The sequence below is a fragment of the Crinia signifera genome, chromosome 1 (genome assembly GCF_055691185.1).
Source record: "Crinia signifera chromosome 1, ASM5569118v1, whole genome shotgun sequence".
Classification (NCBI taxonomy): domain Eukaryota; kingdom Metazoa; phylum Chordata; class Amphibia; order Anura; family Myobatrachidae; genus Crinia; species Crinia signifera.
In genome coordinates, this window is record NC_139217.1 from 447,685,817 (window position 1) to 447,702,259 (window position 16,443).

Below are 16,443 nucleotides of genomic sequence, written 5' to 3' on the forward strand. Positions count from 1 at the left end.
ATTTTTGGCACAGGGTTGATATAATTTTTTTTCTGCAGTTTTTTTAAATTGTTTTTTTTTGGAGAGTGCTGTGGTTTATTTTTTTTAAATTGTTTTTACACCCACGTTGCTTTTTTGGGTGTCCTGTGGCCGCTGAGCGCTGATCAGTGACGTACATCACTGAACAGCATTTTTGGCACAGGGTTGATATAATTTTTTTTTTTTTTTTGGATCAAATTCCTGTTGCCTTTGAGCGCTGTTCAGTGACGGACGTTACTGACCAACATCTGTGCTCAATTTTTGGCGCAGGACCTTTTTTTTTTTTAACCCCTTCAATTTTTTTTTTTTTTATTGGGATCAAATTCCTGTAAAAAGTATTTTTTTTTCTGCACTACATACACACTACACACTACATACCCCCCGTGTTGAAATAAAGTTTGTACCCCCCCTACACTATACACGTGTTGAAACATTACACTTACAGAAACACAAAAATAAAAATGGCATCCCAAATGTCATCCCAAATGTCATCCCAAATGTCATCCCAGTCATCCAGAAGAATGTATTCAGCGGAGGAGGCATATGCCATGCTTGCCTCTGACTCTGACACAGCCAGTGATGCAAGCGGGGAATTTGAAGGATTCGTCTTAAGCTCCTCTTCCTCCTCTAGTGATGAGGGACCCCCTCAAAGACGCCCCCGTAGAGCAGCTGAGACCCCCCCCAAATGATTGATCCCGTATGGACCCCACCACCAGACAATTTAGAGCCCCAGGTTTCTGAGTTTTTGGCCATCCCAGGAATCCAATTTGATTCAACAGGTCTCAGAGAAATTGACTTTTTCAAATTATTTTTCTCTGATGATTTTATAAATTTAATGGTGGACCAAAGTAATTTATATGCCCAGCAGTTTATTGCTCAAAACCCCACGTCATCATTTGCTAGGTGGACCCCTGTAGATGCAGTAGAGATGATGACGTTTTGGGGTCTGGTGTTACATATGGGCATAGTAAAAAAGCCAGAAATTAGGCAATATTGGAGTACAGATGTTCTGTACAGCACCCCACTTTACCGTATGGCCATGACTCGGACTCGTTTTGAGATAATCCTTAAATTTTTACATTACACCGATAATGCACAGTGCCCACCCAGAGATGATCCCACCTTTCACCGGCTATTCAAAGTCAGGCTGGTCATTGATCATTTCAGTGCCAAATTTGCAGAGTTGTACATCCCTGAAAAATTTATTTGTATCGACGAGTCCCTTATACATTTTAAAGGAAGGGTTAAATTCCGCCAGTACCTTCCCAGTAAGAGGGCAAGGTATGGCATAAAAATGTATAAACTGTGTGAAAGCACCTCAGGGTACACCCACAGGTTTAGGGTATATGAAGGGAAGGATTCAAGAATTGAACCGCCAGAATGCCCCCCCTCCCTCGTAGGTGTTAGTGGAAAAATTGTCTGGGATTTAGTGCACCCCTTCCTGGATAAAGGTTATCACCTCTATGTGGATAACTTTTACACTAGCATCCCCCTGTTTAAGGCCCTTGGTTCAAGAGGTACAGCAGCTTGCGGTACTGTGCGCAAGAACCAAAGAGGCCTCCCAAAAACGCACATTGCCCAAGTACTGAGAAGGGGTGAAAGCAGGGGAATATGCACCGAAAATATGTTGTTGGTCAAATATAAGGACAAGAGGTATGTCCTTATACTGACAACAATTCACGGAGACAGTACCACCTCCGTCCCTGTATGAGGTACCAGTACCCACACCTCAAAACCGAATTGTATCATAGATTACAATAAGTACATGGGCGGAGTGGATCTTTCAGATCAGGTGCTGAAGCCGTACAGTGCCCTGCGGAAAACAAAAATCTGGTACAAGAAGCTGGCCGTGTATATCATCCAGATGGCACTGTATAACGCTTACGTGCTATTCCGTTCTACCAGCCAGAGGGGGACATTTATGCACTTTCAAGAGGAAGTCATAAAGGGCCTAATATTTGGGAACCAGCAGGCAGAGGGCCCCAGTACTTCTAGTACTGGCCCCCGTATTGTACCAGGGCAGCATTTTCCTAACGAAATCCCCTCCACTGCAAAAAAGGGCAGGACACAAAAAAGGTGCAAAGTTTGCTATAAAAAGGGAATAAGAAAGGATACTATTTTCCACTGTGAAACTTGCCCCGACAAACTCGGCCTATGTATAAAGGAGTGTTTTAAAATATACCACACATCTATGGATTATTAGGTTCATCAGTTCACCGTGCTTCGAGGGTCTTGCTAATGCCACATAGCACCCACCATTCATTCCACCAGAATCTGAGCTGCAAAATCCAAAAATCACTCCTTCCCTTCTGAGTCCTGCCATGCACCCAACTGGTATTTTTTGGTCACATATGAGGCATTGCCATACTCGGGAGAAATTGGGGCACAGATGTTGGGGTGCTTTTTCTCCTTCATACCTTATGAAAATGAAAAATTTTGAGCCAGAACTGCATTTTTGTGTAAAAAAATGTAATTTTTCATTTGCACAGCCCAGTTGTATCAAAATTGGTGAAACCCCTGGGGGTTTGAAATGTACACTATACCCCTAGATGAATTCCCTGAGGGGTGTAGTTTGCAAAATGGGGTCACTTGTGGGGGGGTTCCACTGTATTGGTGCTTTGGGGGTCTTGCTAATGCGACATAGCACCCACCAACATTCCACCAGAATCTGTGCTGCAAAATCCAAATATCACTCCTTCCCTTCTGAGTCCTGCCATTTTTTGGTCACACATGAGGCATTGCCGTACTCGGGAGAAATTGGGGCACAGATTTTGGGGTGCTTTGTCTCCTTCATTCCTTGTGAAAATGAAAAATTTTGAGCCAGAACTGCATTTTTGTGTAAAAAATTTAATTTTTCATTTTCACTGCCCAGTTGTACCACAATTGGTGAAACCCCTGGGGGTTTGAAATGTACACTATACCCCTAGATGAATTCCCTGAGGGGTGTAGTTTGCAAAATGGGGTCACTTGTGGGGGGGTTCCACTGTATTGGTGCTTCGGGGGTCTTGCTAATGCGACATAGCACCCACCAACATTCCACCAGAATCTGAGCTGCAAAATCCAAAAATCACTCCTTCTCTTCTGAGTCCTGCCATGCACCCAAATGGTATTTTTTGGTCACATGTGAGGCATTGCCGTACTCGGGAGAAATTGGGGCACAGATTTTGGGGTGCTTTGTCTCCTTCATTCCTTGTGAAAATGAAAAATTTTGAGCCAGAACTGCATTTTTGTGTAAAAAATTTAATTTTTCATTTTCACTGCCCAGTTGTACCACAATTGGTGAAACCCCTGGGGGTTTGAAATGTACACTATACCCCTAGATGAATTCCCTGAGGGGTGTAGTTTGCAAAATGGGGTCACTTGTGGGGGGGTTCCACTGTATTGGTGCTTCGGGGGTCTTGCTAATGCGACATAGCACCCACCAACATTCCACCAGAATCTGAGCTGCAAAATCCAAAAATCACTCCTTCCCTTCTGAGTCCTGCCATGCACCCAAATGGTATTTTTTGGTCACATGTGAGGCATTGCCGTACTCGGGAGAAATTGGGGCACAGATTTTGGTGTGATTTTTCTCCTTCATACCTTATGAAAATGAAAAATTTTGAGCCAGAACTGCATTTTTGTGTAAAAAAATGTAATTTTTCATTTGCACAGCCCAGTTGTATCAAAATTGGTGAAACCCCTGGGGGTTTGAAATGTACACTATACCCCTAGATGAATTCCCTGAGGGGTGTAGTTTGCAAAATGGGGTCACTTGTGGGAGGGTTCCACTGTATTGGTGCTTCGGGGGTCTTGCTAATGCGACATAGCACCCACCAACATTCCACCAGAATCTGAGCTGCAAAATCCAAAAATCACTCCTTCCCTTCTGAGTCCTGCCATGCACCCAAATGGTATTTTTTGGTCACATGTGAGGCATTGCCGTACTCGGGAGAAATTGGGGCACAGATTTTGGGGTGCTTTTTCTCCTTCATACCTTATGAAAATGAAAAATTTTGAGCCAGAACTGCATTTTTGTGTAAAAAAATGTAATTTTTCATTTGCACAGCCCAGTTGTATCAAAATTGGTGAAACCCCTGGGGGTTTGAAATGTACACTATACCCCTAGATGAATTCCCTGAGGGGTGTAGTTTGCAAAATGGGGTCACTTGTGGGGGGGTTCCACTGTATTGGTGCTTCGGGGGTCTTGCTAATGCGACATAGCACCCACCAACATTCCACCAGAATCTGAGCTGCAAAATCCAAAAATCACTCCTTCCCTTCTGAGTCCTGCCATGCACCCAAATGGTATTTTTTGGTCACATGTGAGGCATTGCCGTACTCGGGAGAAATTGGGGCACAGATTTTGGGGTGCTTTGTCTATAATTTTTCTAATTTTTCATTTTCACTGCCCAGTTGTACCACAATTGGTGAAACCCCTGGGGGTTTGAAATGTACACTATACCCCTAGATGAATTCCCTGAGGGGTGTAGTTTGCAAAATGGGGTCACTTGTGGGGGGGTTCCACTGTATTGGTGCTTCGGGGGTCTTGCTAATGCGACATAGCACCCACCAACATTCCACCAGAATCTGAGCTGCAAAATCCAAAAATCACTCCTTCCCTTCTGAGTCCTGCCATGCACCCAAATGGTATTTTTTGGTCACATGTGAGGCATTGCCGTACTCGGGAGAAATTGGGGCACAGATTTTGGGGTGCTTTGTCTCCTTCATTCCTTGTGAAAATGAAAAATTTTGAGCCAGAACTGCATTTTTGTGTAAAAAATTTAATTTTTCATTTTCACTGCCCAGTTGTACCACAATTGGTGAAACCCCTGGGGGTTTGAAATGTACACTATACCCCTAGATGAATTCCCTGAGGGGTGTAGTTTGCAAAATGGGGTCACTTGTGGGGGGGTTCCACTGTATTGGTGCTTCGGGGGTCTTGCTAATGCGACATAGCACCCACCAACATTCCACCAGAATCTGAGCTGCAAAATCCAAAAATCACTCCTTCCCTTCTGAGTCCTGCCATGCACCCAAATGGTATTTTTTGGTCACATGTGAGGCATTGCCGTACTCGGGAGAAATTGGGGCACAGATTTTGGTGTGATTTTTCTCCTTCATACCTTATGAAAATGAAAAATTTTGAGCCAGAACTGCATTTTTGTGTAAAAAAATGTAATTTTTCATTTGCACAGCCCAGTTGTATCAAAATTGGTGAAACCCCTGGGGGTTTGAAATGTACACTATACCCCTAGATGAATTCCCTGAGGGGTGTAGTTTGCAAAATGGGGTCACTTGTGGGAGGGTTCCACTGTATTGGTGCTTCGGGGGTCTTGCTAATGCGACATAGCACCCACCAACATTCCACCAGAATCTGAGCTGCAAAATCCAAAAATCACTCCTTTCCTTCTGAGTCCTGCCATGCACCCAAATGGTATTTTTTGGTCACATGTGAGGCATTGCCGTACTCGGGAGAAATTGGGGCACAGATTTTGGGGTGCTTTTTCTCCTTCATACCTTATGAAAATGAAAAATTTTGAGCCAGAACTGCATTTTTGTGTAAAAAAATGTAATTTTTCATTTGCACAGCCCAGTTGTATCAAAATTGGTGAAACCCCTGGGGGTTTGAAATGTACACTATACCCCTAGATGAATTCCCTGAGGGGTGTAGTTTGCAAAATGGGGTCACTTGTGGGGGGGTTCCACTGTATTGGTGCTTCGGGGGTCTTGCTAATGCGACATAGCACCCACCAACATTCCACCAGAATCTGAGCTGCAAAATCCAAAAATCACTCCTTCCCTTCTGAGTCCTGCCATGCACCCAAATGGTATTTTTTGGTCACATGTGAGGCATTGCCGTACTCGGGAGAAATTGGGGCACAGATTTTGGGGTGCTTTGTCTCTAATTTTTCTAATTTTTCATTTTCACTGCCCAGTTGTACCACAATTGGTGAAACCCCTGGGGGTTTGAAATGTACACTATACCCCTAGATGAATTCCCTGAGGGGTGTAGTTTGCAAAATGGGGTCACTTGTGGGGAGGGTTCCTAACTTTTAGCATCTTATGGTGCCTAGAAACCTACATGGTGCCTAAAAAATAATCTCATAAAAAGCAGGCTCCAAAATCAAGTAGGTGCTCCTTCTATTATGAAGCCTGTGGTTTGGTCAACGTGCACACTAGGGCCACATATAGGATATTTATGAAAACAAAAGAATTGGGGGAATCAATTTTTAGTCACATTTCTCTAGTAAAATCTACTGTGTTCCTTAGAAAAATGTATTAAAATTGAAAATCTGCAAAAAAAATGAAATTTTGAAATTTCACCTACACTTTGTTTTAATTCCTGTGAAACACCTAAAGGGTTAACAAACTTCCAAAATGCTGTTTTGAATACTGTGAGGGGTGCAGTTTTTGAAATGGCATCATTTATGGGGGTGTCTCACATACAAGTCCCTCAAAGTCACATCAGAACTGAACTGGTCCCCAAAAAAATCAGTGTTTGAAATTTTCTTGAAAATTTGAGAATTTGCTATTCATATTTTAAGCCTCCTAGTGTCCAAAAAAATTAAAAGGAGGTTGAAATAATGATGGAAACATAAAGTAGACATATGGTCTATGTTAGTTATTAACTATTTTGAGTGGTATGATTATTTGTCTCACAAGCAGAAAATTTAACATTTTGAAAATTGCTAAATTTTCCATTTTTTTACGACATTTTGGTATTTTTCACAAAAAAACACAGACTGTATCGACCCAAATTTACCACTAATTTGAAGTACAATGTGTCACGAGAAAACAATCTCAAAATCACTGGGATAAGTAAAAGCAAAAAAAAGTTATCCCCACTTAAGTGATACATGTCAGATTTGAAAAAAAGGGCTCTGTCAGGAAGGCAAAAACAGGCTGGGGTTAAACAGTCAATGTCATCTTGAATATTATTGCTGTAGACACTCGGCCATCCTTAACAAAACCTAAAAATTATTATATCAATTGCCCATAGAGTCCCTAGCTATAAAATTGTAATTAAAACATAGTGACAGCCGCAGAGCAGTCTAAAGATAAGCTTATAAGGGAATGATGTATTTATGGAATTTTAAAAGGGCATAGTAACCTGGTCAGAACAACTTATGCTGGGCTACACAGACAGAAATTAAAGTCCATCAGGCATCAGGCCATCCAAGTTACATTTCCAAAAGAGAAGCAGGCCTTTATCAGATATGGGAAACTTTCCATGGATTACACTATTACAATACTACTGCAGGAAGGAAAGGCAACCAGGTCTGAGGTTCTCTGTGTAGCGAATAGAGGGCCCAATTCCGAACTCATCGCACTGCAGCCGGTTACCAATACACTGCGCGTGCGTACGATCAATGTAATCATGAAAACTCAAACACAATGTAGTTCAAAGACACATTATAAAGGCCAAAGAGTAAGTACACTTTATTTGCAAGAATAATTGTCTATAAATATTTAATAATAAAAGAAATAACAGGAGGATGTTGGAGCCCAATTAATTATTCATAACAAGTAATATCAAGAATATCCCTTGTTGATAAATACACCCCACTGTGAGCGGACCCCTGCCCTACACTCTCCACAGATGGCAGTTTCTGGTCTCATGGGACCTGGCCAATAGGGGATTCCCTGTTACCATTAGTAACCACCCGTTACTGACTCCACCCACTACGCAGTGGGTGGGGATATCGCTGCCACCACCAGACTCCTACCACGTGGCATCTGGAACCACGGATACCGCCTCAGGCCTACACGCTGGCACCTGAGTACTGAGATGTATACATCGTATAGGCACCTGATGTAGGCACCTGCGATGTATGCATCGACACGCTGCTGACACACCTCACTGACCTCGACTACTCCCCCACTGGTCACAGAACACAGACCAGGTCCTCTACAGTGGTAGCTGTCAGAGGGCGGAACTTTGGAGACCCTGGATCCGTTACCCAGTACAGGCAGAGAATGGGATTATTGCAGTAATCCTATTGGTCGCAAGATGAGGCAAGGATGTTTATTGCTCAAAGTCCTGAAGAAGAACTCTTCCCTATTGCTAGGGGATCAGCATACAGAAGATGTTACAGCAGTCAGAGTAGATGTCCAATTTTACACAGGACTGGGCATGTATGAGATGTACATGCTTGAGACATTTGCATTCATATAGGTCAATTAGACCATTTTACTGTGATAAATAAATCCAGATTATGGGGGAAATTTACCAATATGAAAAACCTAGTTTTTCGTATTAGTATTTCCCCTACGACTGCATACGACTGTTTCAGTCGTATGCAAAGTCGTGTTCCGGAGGGGAATGTACAAAGCAGTCAGATACGACTGCTTTGTAACCCTCCGTTGGTGTAACCATTCGTATTAGCTGGCCATATATACGGCCGCTAATACGAATGTTTTTGGCAGTCTGCACGGATCAGTCAGATCCGTGCAGGCTGCAAGGTGTAAAAAAAAAAAGAAAAAATAAATAAATAAATAAAAAAAACCAGCGTGCGGTCCCCCCCCCACAGCTGTAACCAGCACCAGGCTGAAGGAGCCGGCTTAGCGGCTCCTGATTGGCCGCAAGGCGGCCAATAGCGGCATTCGGGGGCGGAGCCACACGATGTACACAGAGTACCTTGCAACTCAGCTGTTCGCCTGGCTAGCGTTCTCGGTTTGTTTTTTTGCAAAGACCCCTTCCCTGGACTACGTCGCCCTGGGACAGGTGAGAATAGTTTCCTTCCACAGCTTCCTCCATGGATTTCGTCTGACCCGGACGGCGACAGCGACGGTCGACATGGAGCCAGAAGACGACACAGGACCAGAAGACCAGGACATCAGGACCAGGGCTACCTACGGGATGAAGATAGGTAAGTATTAGTATGTAAGGGCTTTGGATGTATTAAAGTTTTATTTTAAGTGTGTGTCAGTGTGTTTTATTTTACTATTTTTAATACTGTGGAACTACAAGACCCAGTGGGCACTTTAATGCCCCGCATGCTGGGACTTGTGGTTCTCCAAGTCCCAGCTTGCGGGGGAGGCTTGCTGGGACTCATAGTTCACCAGTATTAAACAATAGTTTATTCTTTTTTTTACACCAAGATCAGCCCGGTGACCACAGCCCAGGGTCACCGGGGACAGCACCAGGCTTCAGCCTGGTCAGGTAAGTCCTGGAGGGGGGGGGACCCCTTCATTGGGGGGGTCCCCACTTCCCCAGGGCCCCTGGCCAGGCTGACTGGTCAGTAGGGTTAATGTTTTGGCCGTGGGACCTTATATCATAAGTGTCCCCCGGCTGTGACATTACCCTGCTGGCTGGTTTGGCCTGGGGCTGGTTCTTAAAATACGGGGGACCCCATGTCATTTTGTCCCCCGTATTTTGGGAACCAGCCCCGGACCTGGAGCCTTGGGCTGGTTGTTAAAAATCGGGGAACCCCTATTTGTCGGGTTCCCTGATTTTTAATTACCGGCCCCGTCTCCTTCAGCCTGGTGCTGTTTACAGCTGTGGGGGGGGGACCCCACGCTGTTTTTTTTAATTTATTTATTTAATTTTCCTTTTTTTTTTACACTAAAGCCTGCACGGATCTGACTGATCCGTGCAGGCTAAAGTCAAATACGACAGGAACATCAGGGTGTATTTTCCTGTCGTATTTTGGTGCCTGTTTTACACCAAGTAACAGCCGTATTATCAATACGGCTGCTTAGTAAATCAGGAACCACCATTCTTTTGAATGGTGATTTCTGTCGTATCCTATCGATGGTGTAGACATTCGTATTTGTAAATACAAATACGAATGTCCCATCATTAGGAATACGAATTGTTGTATTTCCGGGATTGTAAATCCCGAAAATACAAATGTGTAAAAAATAGGTGTATTTCTGCCTACGAATACACCTATTTTTTACGAATCCATTTTGATAAATTTCCCCCTATATGTCAAAAGGTTCAATCCAATTTCATTAGAATATCTACCAAATGGACAGGAAAGCATGGATTCCTTTACCTACTTGACACTTCACATACAAAAGTCCCCATACAAAAGGTTTTAGGGGTAAATCTACCTTCTTTCCATCCCACATTAAGGGCTGTTTTATTGATAGCTTCAATAAAATTGTAGCAGAAGATTTGAGTGTAATTACAAAGACGAAAGAAAAAAGAAAAAATCTCAATCTGACCTCTAAAGAGATGAATGCTATTAAATCTCTCAGAGACGATAAAGAAATCATAATTAAACCCACTGATAGGGGGGGGGGGGGTTGTTATTCTAAATAAGGATGACTATATAAATGAGATCAACCGTCAATTAAAAAGCGGTAATACATACAAAAAATTAAAATCTGACCCCTCCGTAAGAATTAGGAAATCCTTTGATGTGTTTGTAAATAAGGCACTACAGGATGAGGTAATTACAAAAGCAGAATACGACTTTGTGAATATAAAAGAACCTTCGGTACCGACCATGTACATATTACCGAAGATTCACAAAAACCAAACCAACCCACCTGGAAGACCCATTTTATCTGGCTCCAACAGCCTCACATCAAACCTCTCAGCTTTGGTAGATTTCTATCTCCAACCCATTGTTAAAGAGACTAAAGCATATCTTAAAGACACAAAAAAAAACGTGTTAAACAAGATAGACAAAATAAAATGGGAGTCTGATTCTTTTTTAGTAAGTGGTGATGTGTCAACGTTATATACTATAATTGACCCCACCAAGGGAAGAGCGGCAGTTTCCTTTTTTCTTGATCAAACCACTCTGTCTGATAAGCTCAAAACCTTTATACTAGAAAGCATAACTTTTATTTTAGAAAACAATTTTTTCTATTTTAACGGGAGTTTTTATCTGCAGATGGTCGGGACTGCAATGGGGACCAGATTTGCCCCCAGTTACGCCAATCTGTACATGGCGTACTGGGAGGAGCTTGTCATATGGTAGGGCCCAGAACTGGGGGCAAGTCTGGTCTCCTGGCATCGATACATCAATGATGTTTTTATGGTATGGAAGGGTGATGAAACATCCCTATTAGAATTTTTTTTAAAATTGAACCTCAATGATTTTAACCTGAACTTGACCTTTGTTTGGAGCATGGAAAAAATAGTCTTTCTAGATTTGAATATCTATATAAAGAATAATTCGCTGTATACTTCCAATCACAAGAAAGCAACCGACAGTTACATAGAGCGGGATAGTCAGCACCATAGGAACTGGCTGGAAGGAATTCCGTACGGTCAGTTCCTTAGGGTCAAACAAAATTGTACAGAGAAGGATACATATGAGGTTCAAGTGGCAGACATGTCAGACCGGTTTTTAGCAAAAGGTTATGACGAAAAAGAATTATTAGCTGCTAAACAAAAGGCAGATGTGATAAAAAGAGAATACCTCCTGGCAGAAAAACTTGATAAACCAAAACATAAGTATGTTCTTGATATTAATTTGCAATTTTTAATACTTTTTTATGATGATTCTTAACTGTTGTTTTTAATCTTTTTTATATATATATGGACTTTATCCAAAAAATGGACTCCCGATGAATTAAAATTGGAAAATGGACCTTGCATTATGGATAACAAAAGAACCTTCGAATAGAAAGAAGAATGTCCCAAATGCTATTGCATATTAACATTGAACAATTCTTTATGTTTTTCTCAATGCTGCTAATATCGGGTAATGTGCAATATCAATTCATGTGTATATCGAAACCGGAAGTACCATTCCGCAATATGGAACGCATGAAGGTCCCGAGAATGGAACGCAAACGCGTCCCTTCCGGCGGAAGTGACGCAGACTTCCGCTTTCGGCGCTCGGGAACGGAGGTTCCTTGGTGCCTTTTCTTGCTATTTAAACCCCACCAGCCACGGGAAACATCACGCTTCTGATAAAGGACCAAACAGGTCCGAAATGCATTAAGCTGGTGTTCCCGTGGCTGGTAGAATCACCCGACTTCGTCTATGTTACACGCTGTAGACCATCCTGATCACTTCGACGCCTGAGAGGTTCCGGAGCCTTTACTACCGTGGAAGTACTGGGTGTAACCTCCCACAACGTTTGTCACCGGCTGGTGACTATATGCTTTTTTTTATTCTGGAAAATTGTGAGTGCAACAATAAATATATGTTATCCTTTAAAAAAGGTGTCTGCACGATCAGTTTTTTTCTTCCCTAGAAAAACCCAGAGGGGAGAAAGCCTAAAGCACTTTGCACTTTGGAGGATGTTATCCTATCTCGAACTTTGATTGTCTATGTGGGAAAACACAGAGGGACTTTCCTTTATTTGGAGTTTTATGGACACTATATCCTGTGATTTTTAGTGTAAGTGATATATGATTGAAGTGCGCCAGGGGTGTCGATTCTTTTTGTCTATATACAAAAGTCCCTCGTTACTACTAAGACCTTGCACACAGTAACTACAGACACCAGCCCCCTACCTGCTGTGCAGTGGTCATTCACCATACATTCTGCTAGGAAATGACAATTAGGGGGAAATTTACTAAGATGTGTATTCTACTTCACATGTAATGTTGCTATGGGCAACCAATCAGAATCTACTTATTTATAGTAGACAGGATCTGATTGGTTGCCCAGGGAGATTTGGGGGGGTGCCGCCGGTACCCGGGAGGGATGCCCAACTTTCGGGAGCCTCCCAATCATTCAGGGAGGGTAGGCAACCCTGGGTTTATCACAGCCTGTGTATTTGCCCATGTCAGCCTTGTTTATAATTGAATAGCGCAGTTTCACAAATAACCGTTTTGTTTGGTTCTTCTATGAATAAAATCTTGATATGCAACTACAAGCACATTAAATGCAGCTGCATATGAAAAGTATTTTTGGGATTCACCCAACACAAATAAAATATCTGAAACATTTACGCCCTATCTATATTGGTATAAAGGGATTGTTGTGAAACACTGTTCTTCATTAAATGAAACATTACAGACATATGAAGTAACCATAAAAAGGGGAAGATAAATATGTGTTCTAACTTTAGGATCTAATCAGCAAATTATACCATGGCCCTGATTCTGGTTAGCTTGCTAAGCAGCGGTAGTTCACTGCTTTGTGAAACTTGTAAGGCCGCCAGCGTTTGCACAGGACACCCAGCATTTTCCTGGGTGCACCCATGCAAATGCCCCCGGCCCTCCTCCTTGCCCCCTGTGCGAGTGCCACGGAGACTAAGCAAGTCTTCGAAGGCGCCCGCACAGGAGCTCTGCACATGCGCAAAGGACATATGCACACATGCAGGGCTTCAACACTGGTATCGCGTTGGAATGGGGAAAGGTGACTTTGTGTCCTCCACCCAACCTCATGCCTTCCTCCAAGAATACCAGCATTTGAGAGGGGCCAAGTCAGGGGCATTTCATGATCTGGAATCCAGGCAGCCCCTTCTGGAACCCTCGTGCACAGCTCTTTTGTGGCTTGGCCCGGCCAGCACTGGATGGTTCTCAGGTGCGGCACAAGCTGGACATACAGTTGTGATGTGATAGGTCACATTGCCACACATCATCACCGTCTGCACTGAGGCAGGTGATGGTGCAAGGTGATGTGACTGGGGGATGAGGAACATGATGGGGGCTGTGGATTAGGATGGTGATGTGGCTGTGGCTAATAAAGTTGATGGGAGCTTTGGCTGAAAAAGTTGGTGTGGCTGAGGAAGGTGATGGGGCTGTGGCTGAGGAAGGTGATGGGGCGGTGGCTGAGGAAGGCAATGGGGGCTGTGGCTGATGAAGGTGTTGGGGGATGCAGCTGATGAAGGTGATGGCTGTGACTTGGGAATGTGATTGGAGCTGTGAATGAGGAAGGTGATGATGGCTTTTGCTGAGGAAGATGATAGGGCTAAGGCTGAGGAAAGAGATGGGGTGGTGGCTGAGGAAGGTTTTTGGAGCTGTGGCTGATGAAGGTGATGAGAGTTGTGACTGAGGAAGGTGATGTCGCTAAGGAAGGTGATGGGGGCTGTGACTGAGGAAGGTGATGTAGGCTGTAACTGAGGAATGTGATGGAAGCTTTGGCTGAGGAAGGTGATGGAAATTGTTGCTGAAGAAGTTGAAGGGGGCTGTAACCGAGGAAGGTGATGGGGGCATATTGCTGATGAAGGAATGTGAGGAAGGTGATGGGCGCTGTGAATCAAGAATTTGATGGGAGCTGTGAATGAGGAAGGTGATGGAATCTTTAGCTGAGGAAGGTGATGGAAATTGTGGCTGAAGAAGTTGATGGGGGCTGTGACCGAGGAAGGTGATGGGGGCATTTTGGTAAGGAAGGGGCTGTGACTGAGGAAGGTGATGGGAGTTGTAGCTGAGGAAGATGATGGGAGTTGTGGCTGAGAAAGGTGATGGGAGCTGTGGCTGAGGAAGGTGATAGAGGCTGTGGCTGAGGAATGTGATGGGAGTTGAGGCTGAGGAAGGTAATGGGAACTGTGCATGAAGAAGGCGATTGGAGCTGTGACTGAGGAAGGTGATGGGGGCTGTGGCTGAGGCAGGGGCTTTGGCTGAGGAAGGTGATGGGCATTGTGGCTTGGCCTGGCTAGTGCTGGGCTATTCCTAGATGCAGCGCGAGCTGGACTTGAACATATAGTCGACAGTGTGATGTCATTACCACACATCATCACCATTCGCACTGAGGCAGGTGATGGTGGAAGGTAATGGGGTTGGAAGCTGAGGAAGGTGATGGGACTGTGACTGGAGAAGGTGTGTTGATAGGCACAGATGATGATTATGTGACTGGGGGCTGAGGAAGGTGATGGGTGATGTGGCTGAGGATGGTGAAGGGGCTGTAACTGGGAAAGCTGACGGGGCTGAGGATGGTGATGGGGCTGTGGCTGAAGAAGGCGATGGGGCTGGTGGCTGACTACGCTGATGTGACTGGGGGCTGAGGAACATGATGGGGCTAGGGATGGGGAAGGTAATGGTAAGGTAAAGGTGATTGACACTGTGGCTGAGAAATTGATGTGGCTGAGGAAGGTGATGGGGCTGTGGCTGAGGAAGGTGATGGGGGCTGTGACTGAGGAAGGTGATGTGGCTGAGGAAAGTGATGGGGGCTGTGACTGAGGAAGGTGATGTGGCTGAGGAAGGTGATGAGAGCTGTAGTTGAGGAAGTTGATGGGGGCTATGACTGAGAAAGGTAATGTAGCTAAGGAAGGAGATGGGATGTGTTGCTGAGGAAGGTGATAGGAGCTGTGGCTGAAGAAGGTAATGTGGCTGATGAAGGTGATGGGGGCTGTGACTGAGGAAGGTGATGGGGGCATGGTGATGATTGAGCAATTAGGGCCCCAAACTGGTCTAAATCCACCTCTGGGTCTACCTAATATTCTACAAACTCCAGTTTGCTTGAAGGAATCAACTTCATCTTCAGGGCTGCTTTCCTTCTTCTGCTACTCGTAACAAGTTGGATACTTTATTTTTTGGATAGAACCCAAAAATATTTTATCAGAATTAGGGATTGGTGTTGTGCATGTTTGTTTGTAAATAACCCTCCATACCATACCTTTAGAAAAAACTAGCCTAGAACTTGAATCACAATTACACACACATTGCTTAATTAAACAAAGAATGGAAAAGAAACAATGTTATCACAAATAACTGTTTGCTGTTCAGTGGATGCTGGGTGTGGTGAATGGTGTAAAATTTACCTAAGTAAACACAGACCCTGGACTCCTAGTTAGACAAGTCTCATACACAACAAGAACAACAGTAGCAGCCACTAAGGTAAGTCCTACTGATCGATACTTGTACCAGGGATTAGTGTTTATTTTAAAATATTCAGATTTATTCAGATTAATTTAGATTTGTTAAATTTGAGAGTGGATAAATGAGAAATCCTATTTTCTTAATATTCACCTAATTATTTTACTGGAATATTCAAAGCATATGGCAGAGTTCCACTAATTTTTTAAAAAGGTCCTAGTTTTGGTATAAAGACAGAACAGTGTTGTGGAAATTAGCGATTGAAGATCATGGAATGACTGCATGTATAAGTGGACACTTGATGATATATTAAAGAAGGATATTATACCGGGACCTCTAACATTTTTGTGTGTCTGCTAATGGGATGTCTTAAGCATGACAGGAATTGGGATGCCGGAGGTTGAAATCCTGGCATTGGAATTCCGACCAGCAGCCAAAACACTGGCGCTGGAATCCCAACATCACCGGAGAAGCCTGATCTCTTAGCCCTTGGTTTCAGGGTGGTTGGAGGGGTCGATTAGGTTTAGGCTGCAGGGAGGAAGAATTAAGGTCAGGCACTAAGGGGTGTAGGCTTAGGGTTATGCATCAGGTAGAGAGGGTTAGGGGTTAGGTAGAGGGGGTAAGTATAACTAAAAAAGTAGCAAGCCTGATTGGATGCTATGAGTTAAATATTGTGTGGACATCACCAAAAAACCATCACAACCCCACTGTCGGTGGAAAGACCATCGACCCCTGGACAGGGAACCATGGCTTGCAGACAGCCATACT

At 43.7% G+C, this 16,443-nt stretch overlaps 1 protein-coding gene across 1 annotated transcript in view; it reads left to right on the top strand.

Annotated features, from left to right (window-relative positions):
• Positions 1-15,648: 15,648 nt before the first annotated feature.
• LOC146020815 (complement component C6-like) overlaps positions 15,649-16,443 on the top strand; it is a 50,737-nt gene continuing 49,942 nt past the window's right edge. The window contains exon 1 of the mRNA XM_083154311.1: positions 15,649-15,696. The gene's annotated coding sequence lies outside the window, so the exon portion shown is untranslated. The remainder of the gene's footprint in view (positions 15,697-16,443) is intronic.